Here is an 8,082-nt window from a genome sequence, read left to right as displayed (position 1 = left end):
AGTCATTGCCATCCTTAAAATAAACAAAATGGCAGCTCCAGGCACTTTGACATTCATGGTTAGCAGGGAACACGCAGAGTGTGGGGAATGCAGAGCAGCAGCGTGCATGGCGTGGCGTAGCATCGCTCTGTACAGCTCGCTTTCAGCCAGGTTAAGGTTCCCAGTGTATCGTACCAGCTCTCTGGCACAGTTCCCTCAGACTGCCTCACAAAAATACAGCTTGTGCAGATGTGGTCCAGCAAGGACTGTGACAGCCAGTTCCTGGAACAGGGGTCAAAAGGGCTACAGTTTATCTCACTGGGATGAACTCCCTTCTCAGGGGGACAAAGTTCAGCAGAGCTGTTCAGAGCAGTCCTCTGCTCTGTGCTCGGGGTGGGGGGAAGAGTTCACCAGTCACACAGCAAGTGCTGCTCCGGGGGAGCTGGGATCTCTGGGGTAACCTGTTAAAACACACTGGCAAATCAAGCCAGGTGATTTGCGTACCACTGGCGATGCACGCAGAGTGTGAGGCAGCAGCCCATGAACAGATTATTAGAGACCTAAATTCATCTCACAAGTAGATCCCTGGAGGCTAATGAAGTCCCAGCGAGTACACTGGCACAAATGCCCGAGCACTCCTCACTACATTGTGCTGCAGCATGATAACGTACAGGAATGTGCACGTGAATAAGCAGGTCACAAGAAGCGGCAACTGAAAGCAAGGCACAAATGCAGCAGTAGCAGCAGGTATTGCACTTCATTTACTCCTCTGCAGTTTGGCCCACAGTGATGCGCTGCATCTGGCTCTGTACCTTTGAGCTACGCCCAGTGCCTCGTGTAAGGATCCTACCTTGGCATGCTATGAGCCACAAGTCAGGCTGGAGGTAAATGTGAGCTCAGCCTCGCTTGCTTTGTTGTGCTAAAGCTGATCACTTCAGATGATACAGCAGGCACCGTGGAGAGCAAGTGCTTTGAGTTGCTAGAGGAAGATGTTCAATAATCTTCCAGATGTGGATAAAGGTGATGGTTAGAGGCATGTTACACACATTCTTGGATTGCTGAGTACTAGACCTTATTTACTCGCAAGCCTATACTTCCATAGGCAGACTTGTATTAGGAGGCAAGTCCTGTTGATGCCTCTGCTGTCCCAGCCAGTGAGAGGTCCAAATGCCACCCCTGCATTTCCCTTCAAGGTCACCTGCTTCCAGGATTTCCTCTGCAGTCAATGCCAAGCTGCCCTGACCAGAAACTGCTACTCTCACCCGATCCCCAGTCCTGGGCTTAGTCACTTCCAGCCACTGCTTCTGCTTCCTGCCCTGGTGCTGCCAAGGCCTCTTCTAATTGTGAAACCAGTGGTTAACATCATGCCCAGCAGTGAGCAAGCACGCCCATCCCACTGCCGTGTGCAGGCCACCCTGTGGCAGTCTTGCCTCCTTGACTGTATTAATGCCTGCAACACACCTGGGTGAAGCAGCAATATTTGATATCTAAGGAGTTGCACAAGAAAGAAGCAGAGTCACTTGCCCAGGACGTCTGAGGAATAGAAATTGAATGTAGAACTCCCACGGTCAAGGACTGTGCTTCTACCTACCAGAATCCTCTTCTTGTAAGAGGGAAAAGGTTGTTCCATGAGAAGAGGTACTTCTCAATGCAGAAAGCTTGCCCTGTGCTGTATGGTTTGTTTTTTTCCCAGCTCCCATCCTGCCCACTTCAGGAATGGTGCATCTTACAGAAGTCAGGCATTTTTAGTGGAGGGTCCTCATCTGTAAAACAAACGGGAGCCAGAACTCAGCATTAAAACAAAGCCTCCACCCTCTAGTACCACTGATAACTCAGCTGGTCTTTCCACAAGCAGAAGGTTTATGAAATAGGCATGGCAGGACAGCTCAGGCAAACAACCATCCCAGGGCAGTGGGTAAGCCTGAGCTGGGGCTGCATTCTTTTGGGGCAGGGACTGGCTCTTATCGTAAGTTTTTAGAGCACCAACTACTGTGGACCTTAATCCTGATGGGGCCTCTAGGTGTGACAGCTATATAAATATTTAATGTGCCTTTAATCTTGGGATGGGGAATATGACTTGTATCCCCAAGAGGAAGTACTGATCCTCCGTTTGTATGACTGTGTCATTGTTGTACTTAAAGATACTATGCTGCGTATCTACTACAGTATCAACTAATACACTGTAAAGTGTATTCAAAGGGATATTGCACAACAAGCAAACAGTAGCATGGGAGCGCTTTTATTCTGCAGGCACTAATCCCAGCTCAGCAAGTAAAACACTGCAGAACTCCCAAAATCACAGAGTCTTTGAGTCATATCTGACTTGGATCCTAGAACGGGGGTTTCTGCTGTTTAGTGTGGTGCCCTCCCGCAGAGGAATGGTAAGAAGGAAGAGCGCAACGGCAGAGGGACACATTCTGTCCTGGTGAGCTGATCTCAGTCTGCTGGGCTGCCAAGCACCTCAAACCCTGCTGAGAGAAGTGGGGGTTCTGTTGGCCTTCACCCATTTGCCAACAGCTGGTTGGTTTAGCTAGAGAAGGCTTTCTGCACACCTTGTGGAACAAATACACAGCCTTTTCTCTCACATTTGGAAAGAAAGGCCATCAGGTAAAGGTCAGGAAGCTTATGTTTTTGTGTAATTTTGTATTCTGTAGGGAAGAAAAACATTGACTGTGAAAGGAGCCTGTAAACTGTAGGATGCAAGACTTGTTCTTCTCCGTGGCTTTCCTGTGGCTAAGGACATGACTAATCCCCTGTGACAGCGCCGTGCCTGGAGCCTGCTGCTCTTACTGGTGCAGCTGGGGACTCTGTCTCTTTTCACCATCAAAACATGAAATGAAAACTCTTTTGCAATGAAATTGTTTCTGCAATGAAATGGAGGATCACTAAAGCACTTGCCACAACCGCTGGGAATAAATTAACTTTTATTTTATTCACAGTATTGTGAATAAATGGTGAATTATGTATTGCAAATGTCCCCTGTGTGGTATGATGTGGGTGTGTATAGTCCTGAATGAACTGTGAATACCTTTGGTTTTAAGCCATGAGCTACCGCTCTTTAAGATGGACCCGGAAAGTGTGGCAGCACCCTCTTAGTCACTCTGGTGGAACCCCAGTTCAAGCCTGACTTCCCAGTGAGGTTCAGTCTCGCACACGTACTGATGAAATGTACATTGTACCTTGCTGTTCTGGATTCCCTGGGGAGCAATTTCACCCCTGCAACATATATGGGCAAGTCTGCCCTCACTTGTACCTCAGCAGCTGCAGCCTCAGTGGGCTTTCAGCAAAAAGGAGGCCATGGCTACATCACCTCTCAGCCCACCACGATGCAGCCTCCTGCACTGCAGCATCCTGCAGCAAGCTCAGGCTCCACGCAGCCAGCCCCATGCCTGTCGTTCTTTCAGACCATAAAAAAGCTCTGGCAAGTTTTATCGCCATGGCGTGTCAATGTGGCTTGAAAATTGTGGCTGCAGTTCACCAGAGATGGGTGCAAAGCTACTGGTGAAAAATTATGTAAACAGGAAGAAAATATGCCTGTTCCCTTAGTGACTCCATAGTGACAGAGAAATGCTGTCCAATTTCACAATCATCTCTTCCCTCTCATGGGTCAACTTTTATGCGCTGGCTCTCCTGACTAGGCCTACTACTGTCAGTAGTGTGACAGTCTTACTGTGAGTAAGACTAGCTGGATTCAGCCCTCAGCAGCACTTTGCTCTGCACATCATGACATGTCTCTGCCTCTGGACTGCCGACCTCCTGCTTCTCCCTAGAGACAAGCTGCTAGGCAGCTAAAATGTACACCATAGGCACCAAGCTCTGGTAAGCAGCTGGACGTTAACCTGTCATGAACCTTACCTAGGGGCGAAGCAGTGTAGAAATCAGACACCAGAACTAAGGTCACTCCACGTGCTGAACCTCTCATGGAGCCTAGCAAAGGGCATGCTGCTGTTGAAAGGCTGCAGCCCAAGCCCTGCTGGCACTAGGTATGCTCTTAGCAGGAACTATGAACACCACTTCGTGTGTACCTCTGATAACATACTATACGTCTCCACTTGTGCTCCCAAACATCTCAACAGTGTGGGCCTTCTGCCGACAACTGTTCCAAATTCTTCAATAGCTTTTTTCAGGACAAATGGCAAAGAAACCTAGAGCTTTTAAAGCAACTATTTTGTCTAAAATTTCCTTTCTTAAACCGTTTAGGATAACTACAAGTAGCAAACAGATTACGTAAATCATGACTCGCTGACAGATAATTCACAGGAATGAGAGCTAAATTAATGCAATGAACTGTGGTGCTGAGCAAGGTCATCATGCTCTTCTTACATGCCACAGGAGACCTGAAGCAACCACCTTGTAACGTCTGCTAATTTCTATTCCAGGCCTCTCATAAACCAGCTTGCACAATGATGGTGATGCCTGCCACAATTCATTTAACTACATGAGCTCTCATGAGCTGCCAGCTTAGCCAGCATCAGAGCAGCAATGCGATGCTGGTTATCTTAGGTGGCCACAGGCCATGACTGCTGAGCTCTCTTTTGCTCAGTGCAGTTGCTGATGGCAGTGCAGTTGGTCGTTAACAGTGCACAGGGGTAAGGGAGCAGAAGCAAGTCAAACTCACTTGGCCGTCATCTACCCCAGTATCTATCTTTAGATCCCAGAAATAACCATTTTTGCACTTCAGTAAATGTTACTTATATTTTGGGTAGCAAAAATACAGGCCCCCATTTTGGATGGGGTCTTGACCTTGCCCCATTTGAAGTCAATGGGTTTGACTGATGAGTGTAAGAGGGAACAGGTTCTAAATCACAGCAAGAAAAATCTTATTCTATCCTATTTTCATTTGAGTTCCACACACCAAGGTATAAGGATATGGCTGTATTTTAACAAGGTTGTAGCAACAGCATGCAGTCAACATACATACGGTGTTACCTCTTTGTGGGAGATAAATTTAAATTGTCAGGCCATGCCATGGAAATGCAACGTTTGCATTTTCCTTTCAGGATGTGCCAGGACATTACAATGCAATCGCAAATCATGAGGTAATAATGTGAAGTGGAGGGAGGAGTAGCCTAATCTACTGCAAAGTACTATATGCTGTCATTTAGTATTTTAAAAGGGTGCCCATAGCACCAGGAGATGGAGTGGAGCCCAAGAAAAGCTCCAGAACTATGTCAACAGTAGATATCATAATACAATTTCAGGTCTTGCAAACCCAGACTCTCCTCAATATTCCTTATTCATATGGATAATCCCATTCCCTTCATTGTAGGCTGGGAGACTGATGCATTGTTTTTGCATGCTGGATCTCAGAATGATGTATACGTACTGATCTTGCCTCCTAGATTAAAGTCAGCCTCATCATCTTCCTTGGTATGCTCCATCCTCTAAACATCCAGGCTTCCTTCATTTTTCTCTTTATCTTTTCCTGTTTCACAATGATTCCATAGTTCCTTCATCATTGCCCGATATTTCTTCCAGTAGCTCACCAAGACTGTAAGTAACATCTGTCTTGTTTCATCCATTCTCACCCTCTTTCAATGGGGAGGGCTTTGTGTGCAGTTTCTATTTTGGCAGGATTTTCAGAGGTTTTTTTTTAAAGCCAACAGTATAAACATATTCCTCCCTACAGATTGTGTGTTTAAATTAGGAAAAAGCAGATCACTCTGCTCCTGGATGGGAGGAAGGGGAAAGATTTATGGGGTTTCTGAGTTCCCGTGGGAGTTTCCCAGCCGGCCCCTGGGAAACTGCCGAGTCCTGCACAGATAAACCCCACCCTTATGGTAAAAGTTCTGTTTTGCCCGAGGAGCCATCAGAAGTGCCACTTTCATCGTCGTCCCGGAGCATTAGGTGATCTTTTAGATATGCTGAGCCCAGGCCCTTGAATGCCTTAAAGAACAAAACCTTGAACCCTTCTGCACCGTTCTCCCAGGGGTTTGGGCTTTTGCTTGGTCATTTCCTCCCCAAATCACATCCTGTTAGCTGGCTGTCCGTGCCCTCTTGCCCTTCGTGCCCGTTCCTAACCACTCAACTGCTGAAGCTGCCCCTGTGCTCTGCATTCCTTTCTCACCTCAGCCTCGTATCTGTGAAACTTTTCCCAGCACCCCTCCCAAGTTCTCTTGCTGCCAACTCAGACTCAGTATGAGCTTCTTGTATTCCCTTTCAAATCCTTTTCTATCGTGGCAAATAAACCCACTGTCCTCTACACATACACTCCTGATACTATCCTTGACAGCTCTTCACTTCTGGCACTCAGCTGCTGTTTAATCATACAGATTCCTTCTCTGATTCACCTCATGTGCTCTTGCGGCCAAAAGCTTGACTTCGATTTGGCAATGTCACAACAGGAGTACTGGGATCTCCTCCCTTATGATCTGATTCCTGCCTCACATGCCCCACTGTCATTAGCACGCACCTGTTTCACTCTATTTGGGCTGGCATCATGGCGCCTTCAGAGACTGGTATCATCACCTCACCTCTGCCTTTCTGCACATACCACCAGTACCCTGCTCCTTTACGCTTTCCCTGATTTTATCATTTTCATGCTGCTTTGGAGAGTTTCTATCCTACTGCTGTCCCTTTGCACAGAATGACCTGCCTGACCTTGACTCCCAGGTAGCCCTCACATTCAGATCCCTCCTCCAAACATCCTTCCACAGAGACTGCTCTCCCACCACAGTCTCATCCTTGTGACATTTGCAAAGTGGGGGGGCAGAGCAAACCAAACAAATCTAGCAACCAATATAGCTTGAAAACCGGAACTAACACGATGTGCATGCAGCACCAGAAATAACCGTGCAAGCCCTGTCCTTCCCTTGACCCCTCCCTCTGCACGTCTCCTACCATCTCTCCTCTTCGTGTCAGCCTCTGCTGTGGGCCCCACCACCGGGACCCCTCCTGCTCCTCCGCAAAGCCCTTGCATACCTACGGCACCACAGGTCTGAGCGATAAGCGCTTGAGCTCTGCTCCTCCCTCAAAACAACTACCGGAACTAACACGATGTGCATGCAGCACCAGAAATAACCGTGCAAGCCCTGTCCTTCCCTTGACCCCTCCCTCTGCACGTCTCCTACCATCTCTCCTCTTCGTGTCAGCCTCTGCTGTGGGCCCCACCACCGGGACCCCTCCTGCTCCTCCGCAAAGCCCTTGCATACCTACGGCACCACAGGTCTGAGCGATAAGCGCTTGAGCTCTGCTCCTCCCTAGCAAAACAACTGCCCCCGCCAGCAGCTTCCCAGAGGAGTTATTTTCAGATAATGCTGCAAAACCACTTCCCTGCACTGGTCTTTGTATTGAACAAATGAAAGGACAGCCTAAAACGAGGGCTAGTATAAAAGTATTTCTCTTTTACCCAGGAAACGTTGCAGGTGCAGGCACACCTATTCACCCTCACAAACACACCCCGGCCGGTCCTGCTTTGTGCAAAGAGAGTGTTCGTGTTTATTAGCCTTTTTCCCTAGCTGCCCACTGGCACGGACTTTGCTCCTCCGGGTTGGGATTTCTAAGCAGCGGGAGGCTTTCCACGTGTGTCTGAGAAGGTACAAACCCTGCCGGAAAACAATGGAAATAGCTGGCTTATGACTGCTGCGTGTCACGCACTCATTTCTTGCCTGTTCGTTTGTCCTTGCAGCTGCTTGCACCGCCTGGAACCTGATCTCAAGCGGTCCCGGTCATTCAGGCTGGCACGCACACCAGCCTGCCGCCACGCCACGTGGGCAAGACACGGCCGGACTCTGGCCCGGCCTCCCTGCCCTGCGGGAGCTGGAGGCCTGCGACAGGGGCAGATAGACCCCTCAGCCCACTGGAATCTGGAGCCACCCCAGAAACGCGGACTAGGGTGCAGAGCTCATGACAGACAGGGGATTTTCTGTGGGCTTTCTGCTGGGAAATAGCCACTGCAGAGGGGAGTGTGGCAGGAGCAACCTCTCCTGTGCTGTGCTTCCCCCAGGGCCCCTTGCCTGTGAGTGTCTGGGCTGGCAGCAGCATGGTGCCTGCCAGGTTCTCCTCACCTCCTGGACAGGCTCTTCTCACCCCCCAGGACAGGCTCTCCTCAGCTCCCCCAAGGGCTAGATGTCCTCACCCACCCCACCCCCCCCGGACTGCCTC

The sequence above is a fragment of the Aptenodytes forsteri genome, unplaced genomic scaffold (genome assembly GCF_000699145.1).
Source record: "Aptenodytes forsteri isolate BGI_AS27 unplaced genomic scaffold, ASM69914v1 Scaffold299, whole genome shotgun sequence".
NCBI classification, from domain to species: Eukaryota; Metazoa; Chordata; class Aves; order Sphenisciformes; family Spheniscidae; genus Aptenodytes; species Aptenodytes forsteri.
This window is presented reverse-complemented; position numbering follows the sequence as displayed.